An 11,964-nucleotide genomic window follows, 5' to 3' on the forward strand; every position below is an offset into this window, starting at 1 on the left:
ATCTGACTTTTGGCTCAGGTCACAATGTCACAGCTCGTGGGTTCCAGCCCCTCTTCAGGCTCAGCTGACAGCTGGGAGCCTGGAGCCTGCTTCAGATTCTGTGTCTCCCTCTCTCTCTGCTCCTCCCCCACTTGCACGCATGCGCTCTCTCTCTCTCTCTCTCTCTCAAAAATAAATAAACATTAAAATTTTTTTAAATAAATCATTAATTTAGCCTGTCTTTCAGAAAATGTCATGGGGGAAAATGATTCAAATTGGCTGTTTACCTCAATATCTCAATAACTGGTCAATATAATCAAGACAGTTGATGATGGCCTAATAGTGAATGCAAAGCCTTTTTTTTGAAAGACTAATCTGAATAATCATGAAATGGAAATTCTAGAATAATAACCCGTTAAGTGATTTTTAGGAAGATTCTAATTGAAAATCCTAGTTGTTTATACAAAAGAAGGTGAAAAGACATACCTGTCAGAAGCCCGCCCAAAGGCCCTGCCAAAGTGGAAGGGGAACCAGTCAAAACCAACTAAAGCAAATACACATGCAAATTTACTGTGCATATTTTTCAGGATTTAAAGGCAAACTGAAGCAGTTCTCACTTAAATAGAAGTTGCCTATTCCACTTAGTTTAAGTCAGCTTCAGTGGCTCAACAGGCTGCAATGACAGCTGTCAGTGTTCTGGCCCCACATGGCCCATGGCATCGAATGCCAAGCCCCTGATAATGGAACCACCAGGAGAAAAGTGAATCCACTATAGCCAGCTCTCCTATACACACTTATGTACGTAAAATCTACCAGATCCCCACCCACACATTCTCAATTCCCATATGCGCGCGCGTGCGCACACACACACACACACACACACACACACACACACAATCCCAACCTCCTTGAAGCACTGTTAAGCAAGTGCATTTCCAGAGTAAGAGTTATCTCAGGAAAGCACTAATACCAATCACCCCTACTTCCACCGGAAAGGTGCTTACAAGCAGGACAGAAGTGAGACCTATATTCTAATGCATTGCTTGTGGGAATGTTAAATTACTGCAACCTCCCGGAAAAATAATGAAACACGATGTCAAAACACAGAGAAAGCCTTCAGGAGGTCCATCTATTTGAGCCAGTAATTCTACTTCTAACAATCTATCCTAGAAAATGACCCAAAAAGTAGAAAAAATATGACCAAAGATGTTTGTCAAACTTTATTCATGACCCTTGGTTAACTGAGGATCAGCTAAATGTCCAACAGTAGGGGAGAAGGTAAATGAATTTGGTAAAATCATATAAGGGAATGCTCTGCAGATACTGAAAACAATGTTCACAAAGTCTGTTGACTTTGCATAAACAGTTATTTAAAATGTTTGGTGAAATGCACAGAATGCAAAATTCTGTACATAGTATGATTCCCAATTCTACACAAGATAGGCATATCAAAAGCCTGAAAGGAAATAACAACAAAATGTTAATAGTAATTATCACTTGTTCATGAGAATACATGTGATTTTAATTGTCTCTTTTTTATACTACTCTGTTTTAAATTTTTTTAAGTTTTATAAAAAGCACCTATGTCCAAGAAAAAGAAACCATTAAAAAATCAGCTGGGGCGCCTGGGTGGCTCAGTTGGTTAGGCGGCCGACTTCAGCTCAGGTCATGATCTTGTAGTTTGTGGGTTCGAGCCCCACATCAGGCTCTGTGCTGGCAGCTCAGAGCCTGGAGCCTTATTTGGGTTCTGTGTCTCCCTCTCTCTCTGCCCTTCCCCCACTCCTGCTCTGTCTCTCCCTCAAAAGTAAATAAACGTTTAAAAAAATTAAAAAAAAAAAAAGAAAAGAAAAAATCAGGCCAGATGGTGCCTAGTTTTCCTGGTAAGTAGACAGACAACAGACACTGGAGGGGGGGTATTTGTGGCCTTCTTGAGCAGATTCCATGTCCTACCAGTCGTTCATGCTTAAACCCTGGTGACAATTTCTTGTACTCTACATCATGCCTATGCCTTTCTCGACCTTGGCTTTGACTTTCAGCCTTCTCTGTTTGTACTAAAACACTCCTCTGGCAGTTACCTCTTGTCTGTAAATCAGGTTCTCCACCCATCCCCCTTCACCAGCAGGACCCACGTCTATGGCCTCCTCAGCCTCCTCCTGGCCCAGGCTGGTCAAGTCTTGGTATTGACAACAAGTAAGTTACCCTTAAAAAAAAACAGCCACCATAAACAAACCACCAATAAACAAGACAAGGAAAGACAGTTTTCTAATACATTCTATAAAAGCATTTTATACACCAAACAGACCTGGGGCTATACCGGGCCCAACTATAACTGATCTCCTGAGAGGCCCCCACTGTGTCAGTCATCCTTAACATCTGTACAGGGTATCGCATTTTTCAGTGCACAGTCACAGACTCATAGCATTTCACCTTCAGGACTCGAAGGTGGGCAGATCAAGTGTTCTTTTCCTAATTGGACAGATAAGAAAATAGCAATTCAGAGAATGGATACTGAGTGGCTCACTCCCCCTGCTCCTCAGGGTGTGCTCATCTGTAAATAGTGATGATAATACCCCCATGGTGGAGTTGTTGTAAGGATTAAATGAGATAACATATGCAGGGTGCTGAGCGCAGTGTCTGGAACAAGGGCAGCATTCAACAAATGCCAGCTCCTATGACGGCTAGGTCAATGGGAAGCTCAAGGTTACATAGCTGGGAAGTGACAACGCCAGGATGAGGATCCAGGCCTTTTCATGCCAAGTCCAGGCTTTTTATGCTTTATCCCCAACACCGCAAAGGAGTATTAGGACATGGCCCATGCCCTCAAAGAACCTAGAATATTTTGTAGCAGGCATCTCTTAAGTACATGAAACAACAAAGCAATTATTCCCACAAAGAACTAAGGCAAAAGTGACAAAAACTAGGATGCAACGCTCAAAGTACACAATTCTTTTGTCCAACAGTAACTGTTACCCTTTACAATGTCTTCTTATGCACACTTTCCAAAGCTTAGGAAACCCAGGTTTCATCCCTGTTTCAAAGTGAGTTGCGCGTGGGGAGATCAGATATGAAAGTAAGACCCTTTCCATATTAATTACAGAAAATGTTTTCTGTGGGCATTCTGAACTTCAGGAAGTTTGAGCTATTTTTGGAAACTTCTCTTTAACTTCTAGAAAGTACCATTCATGATCATACACTTTTTAAGGGACTTAAAAACAGCTTCAGTTGAGTTTAAGGCTGCTTCTCAAAAAAAAAAAAATCTTCAACTTGATTAATTAATTTAAACTACAACATATGACACCTGGTGGTTGATAACATAAGAGAAAAGACACGAGGTCAGTGAATATTTTAAAGGCGTAGGTAGCAGGCACACAAGCACATACAGAGTAGGAAGTCATTCTGTCGCCCATATATTTGATGCCACAATAATAATCCCATAATAATGGGGTTAGGCATACTATTTCTTTACAGTAATCCTGGTCTATTTATGAGGTAACAAAAGAAGAGGCTAAAACTTTGCAGAATGTTGAAACTTCTTTATATGTTAGAGGGTTATTTACTAATGGACACTTTGAGATTCACATCTTGAAAGGTTTTTGATGTGCTATGTGTTTTTATATTCTTAATATAGAGTTCTTTCTTTCCCTTTCTTTCTTTCTTTCCTAGTTTTATTGGGACGAGAGAGAGAGAGAGAGAGAGAGAGAGAGAGAGAGAGAGAATCCCAAGCAGGCTCCACACTCAGCTTGGAGACCAACACAGGGCTTTATCCCACAACCGCGGGATCATGACCTGAGCTGAAATCAAGAGCTCAACCGACTGAGCCACCCAGGTGCCCTTATACTACTTTCGAAGATAGAGAAGTGATGCTCATGAAGAGGTGGCCCTTACCAAAACTATGAGGTAGGAGCTTTTCCTAAGAAACACTCTATATAATCCCTTTACTGCATGTCTGTTCCCGGGGTGGAGGAGGGGAGTGTGAGGGGTGAGGACCCCCATTTACCGAGCCCCTTCAGTGAGGGAGTCTGGTATACAGTGCCTGCTTTATGTGATCTGTTTCACCTCCTACAACAGTCTTGTAACACGTATATTAATCACCCCAATTATTCAGAGATGAGCAAGCTAAGTCTCAGAATTTAAGGAACATGTCTAAAATAAAGAAATTGATCAGTGACTACGGAGATTCCTCTGCTTCAGTGCTCATTCAGGTTACCCCTCACTGAACTGGGCTGCCCCCCACATCAGACACCCTTGTCAGCACCTCCACTATAGACTAGTTCACATGAAATCATTTGAGTTAGGCCTTTTAGAAGTACTCCTATTCTATTCTAGACAACACAGATAACCGACAGACACATGAAAATATGCTCAACATCACTCGTCATTAGGGAAATGCAAATCAAAACCACAGTGTGATATCACCTGACATCTGTCAGAATAGCTGAAACAAAAAAACACAAGAGGGGCACCTGGGTGGCTCAGTCGGTTAAGCGTCTGACTTTGGCTCAGGTCATGATCTCATGGTTTGTGAGTTCGAGCCCCATGTCGGGCTCTGTGCTGACAGCTCAGAGCCTGGAGCCTGTTTCAGATTCTGTGTCTCCTTCTCTCTCTGCCCCTCCCCCACTCACACTCTGTCTCTCTCTCTCTCTCTCTCTCTCTCTCAAAGCTAAATAAACATTAAAAATAAATTAAAAAAAAAAACACACAAGAAACAACAAGGGTTGGCTAGGATGTGGAGAAAAAGGAACCCGTGTGCACTGTTGGTGGGGATGCATTTGGTGCAACCACGGTGGAAAAACAGTATGGAGGTTCCCCAAAACATTAAAAATAGAAATACCATATGAATCAGTAATCCCATTACTGGGTATTTACCCAAAGAAAACAAAAACACCCTAATTCAAAAAGATATATGCACCCCTATATTTATTGCATCATTATTTACAATAGCCAAGATACGGAAGCAACCCAGGTGTCCATCCATAGACGAAGTGATGAAGAAGAATGGGGTGTACATACAATGGAATATTCCCCAGCCATAAAAGAAGAATGAGACCTTGCCATCTGCAACAACATGGATGATCTAGAGGGTATTATGCTAACTGAAATAAGTCAAAGACCAATACCGTATGATTTCACTCATACGCGGAAGCTGAGAAACAAAGCAAATGAACAAATGAAAAGACAAAAATCAGACTCTTAAATATAGAGAACAAACTTGGTTGCCGGAGGGGAGGTAGGTGGGGGATGGGTGAAAGAGGCCAAGGGGATTAGGAACACACTTTTCCATGAGCACTGAGTAATGTACAGAACTGCTGAATCACTATACAGTTAAGGAGGAGGAGGAGAAGGAGGAAAAGTAGTAGGAGTAGGGGCGCCTGGGTGGCGCAGTCGGTTAAGCGTCCGACCTGGGCTCAGGTCATGATCTCACAGTTTGTAAGTTTGAGTCCCGCGACGGACTCTGCTGACAGCTCGGAGCCCGGAGCCTTGGATTCTGTGTGTCCTCCTCTCTCTGCCCCTCGTCGACTCACGCTCTGTCTCTCTCTCAAAAATAAATAAACATTAAAAAAAGAAAAAGTCGTAGCAGTAGTCCTATTCTAAAAGTGACCAGGCAGGCACCATTTTAACCCAAATCAGTGACTCTAGTAGTAAAATCTAGTGGTAAAATCTGAGACAGGGTGGCAGGACTTCCAAGTGTCAAGAATCTAGAGATCATCTGGTCAACCTCTTCTCCCATTAATATACAGATTTAAAATAGCTAAAGCCTAAGTGGGGCCGAGACTTTGCAGAGGTCACACCACAAATCAGGTGTAGAGCCCAGATGAGAGTCAGAATTCCTGACTGAGCCCTGTTCTCTTCTATGGCATCAGCCACAAATATTCAAACATAGGATAAAAAAACACACTCCAGACTAATAGGACTTATTCCAACGTTATTAATTCACATGGTGATTCCGAGTGCCGGCAAGGCCTGTGTGTACCTCTTATTAATTGTGTGGCCTAGACAAGGTACCCTCCCTTTGCCTTGGGTTTCTTATCAACTATATGAGAGTAACAATGGTCTCTGCTTCATGTGGGGCAAATATGATAATTCATATAGAGCTCTAACTCCCTGTGCTCAGGATAAACTCTCAATAAATGGTATATTATTATCATTAAAATTATTTTTACTGTTATTACCACCACTCTTTCAGATAATTGACAGTTCATACTTTCACTTTTGGGGAAGTAGGTAGAAAGAACTTCCTGCAGTCAAATTCATCTCCCTCAGGGCACCTGGGTGGCTTAGTTAGTTGAGCATTGGACTTCAGCTCAGGTCATGATCTCATGGTTCATGAGTTCGAGCCCTACATACAGCCCTGCACCGAGCCAGCATCAAGACCTGCATCAGTCACCTCGCTCACAGTGCGGAACCTGCTGGGGATTCTCTCTCTCCCTCCCTCTCTCTCTGCCCCTGCCCCATTTGTGCGCGCGCACGCTCTTTCTCTCTCAAATAAATAAACTTTAAAGCAATTTAATTGAAAAAAATTCATCTACCTCTTCTCTAAAGTCAGCCCTAGACAGTCTCAGGAATGAAGGCAAAATGAGTAGAAGGTTGGCACCAAGAATAAAGAAATTACCTTTGAAAATACAAGTGCCTGCTGAGCATTTTCATTCGATCTTTAAAGTCAGGGGCGCCTGGGTGGCTCGGTCGGTTAAGCGTCCGACTTCGGCTCAGGTCATGATCTCACGGTCTGTGAGTTCGAGCCCCGGGTCAGGCTCTGTGCTGACAGCTCAGAGACTGGAGCCTGTTTCCGATTCTGTGTCTCCCTCTCTCTCTGCCCCTCCCCTGTTCACGCTCTGTCTCTCTCTGTCTCAAAAATAAATAAACGTTAAAAAAAAAATTAAAAAAAAAATAAAGTCAAACGTCCCCATCTTTCTCAAACCCACTCTTTCCCATTTACTACCCTTTTGCCTCAGTTTTACAGAGATACAATTGGTATATAATACAGGTATTATATTTATTTTAGGTGTAACATCATAATGATTTGGTATTTGTATATATTGCAGAGTGAATGCCACAATAAGTTTAGTTAACTTCCATCACCTCCCATAGTTAGTTACACCTATTTTTTCTTATGATGACAACTTTTAAGATCTACTCTCCAGGCAACTTTCAAATATACGGTACAGGATTATTAACTATAATCGCCACACTATACATTACATACCCAGGGCTTATTTATCTTATAACTGGAAGTTTGGACCTGTTGACCCCCTTCACCCATTTTGCCCACCTCCCATCGCCCGCTCTCTGGCGACCACAAACCTGTTTCTTAGATCTATGAGCTTGGTTTGTTTTAAATTCCACATAGAAGTCAGATCACGCGATACTTATCTTTCTCTGACTTATTTAATTAGCATGATACCCTCAAGGTCCATCCATGTTGTTACAAATGACAGGGTTTTCTTCCTTCTATGGCTAAATAATATTCTATTTTATATATAAAATACATATATTTTCTTATATATATAAAAATACATATATTTTCTTATATATATATGTAAAATATATATATTTTCTTTCTTTCATCCATTCATTCATCAGCAGACGCTTGGGTTATTTCTCTCTCTTGGCTATTGTAAACAATGCTGTAATGAACATGGGGGTACAGATATTTTCTCAAGATAGTGAATTTGTTTCCTATATTTATTTCCTAATAAATTTCCAGATGTAGGATTGTTGGATCATATAATAGATCTACTTTTAATTTTTTGAGGAACTTCCATACTGTTTTCCACAGTGGCCACACCAATTATATTCCCAACAACAGTGCACAGGGATTACCTTTTTTCCCACATCCCTGCCAATACTTATCTCTTGGTTTTTTTGTTCTGTTTTGTTTTGATAATAGCCATTCTAAACAGGTATAAGGTAATAGCTCATTGTGGTTTTGATTTTCACTTCTCTGAGAATTAGTGAGGTTGTGCACTTTTCCATGTACTTAATGGCCAGCTGTATGTCTTCTTTGGAAAAAAGGTGTATATTCAGATCCTTTGTCCATTTTTTAATTGGATTGTTTGTGGGGTTTGGGGTTTTTTTGTTTGTTTGTTTTGTTTTCTTGTTATTGAGTTGTATGTGTTCTTTATATGCTTTGGATATGAACTCTTATCAGATAAGTGATTTACAAATAGTTTCTCCCACTCCATGGGTTGCCTTTTCATTTTGTTGATGGTTTCCTTTCTTATTAAGAAGGTTTTTAGTTTGATATAGTCCCATTTGTTTATTTTTGCTTTTGTTGACAAATCCAAGAAATCATTGCCAAGACCAGTGTCAAGGAAATTACCCCCTATATTTTCTTACAGAAATTCCATGACTTCAAATCTGACATTCGAGCCTTTTACCCACTTTGACTTAATTTTTGTGTATGGTGTAAAACAGTGGTCCAATTTTCCCAACACCATTATTGCAGAGACTATCCTTTCTTCATTGTATATTTTTGGTTCCTTTGTCATAAAATAATTGAACACATACAGGTGAGTTTATTTTTGAGATCTTTATTCTGTTCCACCGATTTATGTGTTTGTTTTTATGCCATGCTGCTTTGGTTACCATAATTCTATAGCATAGTTTAAAATCAGAAAGTGTGATGCCTCCTGCTTTGTTCTTCTTTCTTGAGATTGCATTGGCTATTTGGAGTTTTTGTAGTTCCATACAAATTTTAGGACTGTTTGTTCTATTTCTGTGAAAAATGCCATTGGTATTTTGATAGGGATTGCATGGAATCTGTAGATTGCTTTGGGTAGTATGGACATTTTCACAATTTTAATTCTTGCAATCCATGAGCATGGACTATCTCTCTATTTATGTGTCTTCTTCAATTTCTTTCATCAATGTTTTCAGTGTACACATCTTTCACCTCCTTGGTTAAATTTATTCCTAGGTATTTTATTCTTTTTGATAGAATTATAAATGGGATTGTTTCTTTAATTTCTCTGATACTTCATTTTTAGCATATGGAAATGCAACTTATTTTGCTTATTGATTTCATATTTGCAACTTTACTGAATTTGTTTATTACTGCTGACAGTTTTTTAGTGGAGTCTCTAGAGCTTTCTATGTACGTGTCACCTGCAAATAGAGACAGTTTTACTTCTTCCTTTCTTATTTGATGCCTTTCATTTATTTTTCATGCCTAATTACTCTGGCTGCCAGCACTATGTGGCAAATGAGCATCCTTGTTTTCTTCCTGATCTCAGAGGAAAAGATTTCAGTTGAAATTCCTCATCCTTCTCAAATCTAATCCTTCTCGCCTAATTCCTAACTTAGTTAAAAACCTGACCATCCATCTAGACATCAACTCCTTCCACACCACCACCCACTTGGTGACCTACTACTACTAATTCTCCCTCTGAAATGGCTCTCTAAGGATCTCTCTTCTCTTTCTCTATCTTACCTGGCTCAAGCACAATTAATTTTTCTTCTTCTTCTTCTTCTTCTTCTTCTTCTTCTTCTTCTTCTTCTTTCTTCTTTTGCTTGCATCACTCCAGTGGTCTAAATTCCAAGCTCATTCCCCTTTGCGATACCACCTATTTAGGACCTCCAAAGTCACTTTTGCAAAATTCAAATTAGATCAAATCTTTTCTCCTCAAAAAGGCTACATAGTTTCTCCTCCTCAGTAGAGTGTATTCACATCTCAGGCTCACTGAAACACCCCCCCCAAACTCTCCTGCCACCCCCTCATTTCAGAGGACCTAAATGTTCTTTGAGCACAAACTTGCCTTTGATGTGGAACACCTACCTGGCCCCTTCTCTAGAAAAAAAAGCTGCTGCTGCCTACTGCCATGCAGTCCAAGTGCACTGCTTTTCTGGAATCTCTTCCAGATTCCCTCCACCCTTCCTTCTTTGGGCTTCCAATGAACTTGTTCCTATCTCCACTAGCCATTCACCATGTGGATCACTATCACTTATTTTCTTATCCTTCTTTTCTGCTAGATTGATTTCTGAAATGCCTGGGCTTCATTCTTTTATCCCCTGGCACAGGGCCTACATGGCCCACAGTAGATGCTTAACAAATAACTGCTAAATAACCTGAGTGGATGGGGGCGCCTCAGTGGCTCAGCCGGCTAAGCATCCGACTTCAGTCAGGTCATCATCTCGCGGTTCCTGAGTTCTAGCCTCACTTCGGGCTCTGTGCTGACAGCTTGGAGCCTGGAGCCTGCTTCAGATTCTGCGTCTCCCTCTCTTTCTGCCTCTGCCCTGCTCATTCTCATTCCCTCCCCCCCCCTTTCTCCCCCAAATAAATACTTAAAAAAATTAAACTGAGTGCATGGTACCCAAAGAAATAAAATTACCCAAAGAAATAAAATTAAACCTCAGTTACTATCAAAACCTATCTCAATAAAGCTACTTTCCGTAATATATATAAACTAACTGCAAACAATTACGTAAGTAGCTTTCAAAAGAGTGTAATGGGAACCTGCAAATGGCAAAGTTCTCGAGTTCCCACTTACGCTTGTTAAATGTTCATCAATGGAGAGGGAGAGCCACATCCTCCTAGATTTAGTTGGCTTCTGCAGGACCTGCACACACAAGGCATTCTGAAAGCTCCCGGGATCCTGTAGCTTTATTTGAGGACACTTTTCCCTCACAAAATTCTGTGGACTGGACTTGAGTAGTAGGTGCTCAATAAATGCTGATTTGATTTGCAGGGGATTTGAAAGCAAAGTGCAACTCACATTTTAGACTAATTCAATGCAATGACTGATTGTACTTAAGATAATAGCTCCAAGGCTAAAGAAAATCAATGGGCAGCCTGAAAAGCAGCCAAATGCTCGCTCCCCTGCCTCGTTCTACAGTCAATGCTGACCTGCTTCTTGATCCTTTCCAGCTTCTCAGCTTTTCCGACTTCACTGCTTCCCCAGAATGGAGAGGGCCAGTTAGCAAGTGTTGTCCTGTGCCTGTGATATATTTGTCCTGTGTTTTGATGTTGATGTAATATGTGAGAAAGTTGAGTGGCATTTTTTTTTTTAAATGTCCTACTTTTCCTAAAGCCTACCCTCTGTGTGACAGGTTAAATGTGATTCTAGCTGAAGGAAGGAAGAAGTGTGGACTGGAAGGCCGTAGCCTTCGTTCACCTTCAGTTGTGGGACTGTGTGTTAAAAGGAGCCCAGAAACTGTTGTTTTTACTAAAATCATACCAAAAATAAAAAATAAAAAAAAAAATAGCTCTGGTAACGAACTCATTAGATGTCCACTGAACACCTCTATCCCAATGATGCAGAAAATAGGAAAGATTCAAAGCATGCACCCTGCTATAACTCATTCTGGGATAAGAAAAAGACAGCAGTGCCTTGGAGAATAAATCATTAACTAAAAGTCAAACCGAGACACCCTGGAAACCAGTGAGACCAGGCGGCTGGGATTTGCCTGTTCCCTCTGGTGACTTCTAGAGCGAAGCATCCCACAGGCAGGCAAACTCAGCACACTGCACTCCCTTCTATTTCACTTTTCAAACTTGAAGTTATTTTTAGATGACCCATGCCCACTAATCCCAGGCAGGACAATTCCCAGCCCGCTGCGCCTCCAAGTACCTTCCTCCTCTCCAGCACTTTTTAGGAGCACTGATAAGGAGTTTCTAGTTCTCTCCCCTCTTTTTCCTCCCCTCAGAGTGCAGTCCACCTGCCCTCACCCCCTCTCCAAACCTCAGTCCACAGGGGGGCCACAGGCGTCATCTTCGCTGCTCTACTTGTGCACCTGCTGCTGCTACTAGGAAGGCGAGCCCTTGGGCCACTAGGAATGGGGCAGGGGCTCTTAGAGACCCGCGCCCTCTAGAGGGGGGTCAAGGGAGACCTCCGTCCCCTCGGCCGCCGCGGGGACTGAGAGCCGGAGCAGACCCCCCCTCCGTCCGCGGCTGCCGCCCCCCTGTCCAGCCCCCGAACCCCACCGCGCTCGCCCGCCCCTCGCCGCGCCCTCAGCCACGGCCGGGGCGCCGCGCGCAGTCCCCGCTGGACC

At 41.8% G+C, this 11,964-nt stretch overlaps 1 protein-coding gene across 2 annotated transcripts in view; it reads right to left on the reverse strand.

Moving 5' to 3' along the window:
• The window catches only part of RCAN2 (regulator of calcineurin 2), a 275,947-nt gene extending 264,123 nt beyond the window's left edge, over positions 1-11,824 (reverse strand). The window contains exon 1 of one of the 2 annotated variants that reach the window (XM_040473685.1): positions 11,655-11,824. The gene's annotated coding sequence lies outside the window, so the exon portion shown is untranslated. The remainder of the gene's footprint in view (positions 1-11,654) is intronic. The other variant, XM_040473683.1, reaches the window with a different exon arrangement.
• Between the last annotated feature and the right edge of the window lie 140 nt (positions 11,825-11,964).

This window comes from Herpailurus yagouaroundi, unplaced genomic scaffold (genome assembly GCF_014898765.1).
Source record: "Herpailurus yagouaroundi ecotype Mexico unplaced genomic scaffold, PumYag 139, whole genome shotgun sequence".
In the NCBI taxonomy this organism is placed as follows: Eukaryota; Metazoa; Chordata; class Mammalia; order Carnivora; family Felidae; genus Herpailurus; species Herpailurus yagouaroundi.